The sequence below is a fragment of the Perca flavescens genome, chromosome 19, assembly GCF_004354835.1.
Source record: "Perca flavescens isolate YP-PL-M2 chromosome 19, PFLA_1.0, whole genome shotgun sequence".
In the NCBI taxonomy this organism is placed as follows: Eukaryota; Metazoa; Chordata; class Actinopteri; order Perciformes; family Percidae; genus Perca; species Perca flavescens.
In genome coordinates, this window is record NC_041349.1 from 8,428,100 (window position 1) to 8,428,388 (window position 289).

The window sequence follows — 289 nt, forward strand, 5'->3', positions numbered from 1 at the left end:
CAACTGTACCTGAAGGCAGCTTCATTTCACGGAGAAAGAGAGAAAGAAAAGAGACGTGCGAGAGATATTGACTGTGCTTTTTTTGTTTGGCAAACATGTAGCTGTTCCATACACTCCCGGCCAGTTCAGGGCTTATATTTGGTTTTTTAAAACTTTCTTATGGAAGCGATAGAGGCAGTGATGTCACCGTTTACTGTACGGGACTCTCACACCTCCACAAAACACAGCGCGTTGTGGGGTTGCGTTTTCTCCAAATGTTTTTTTCTGCTATTTACTCGCAAGACAGGCG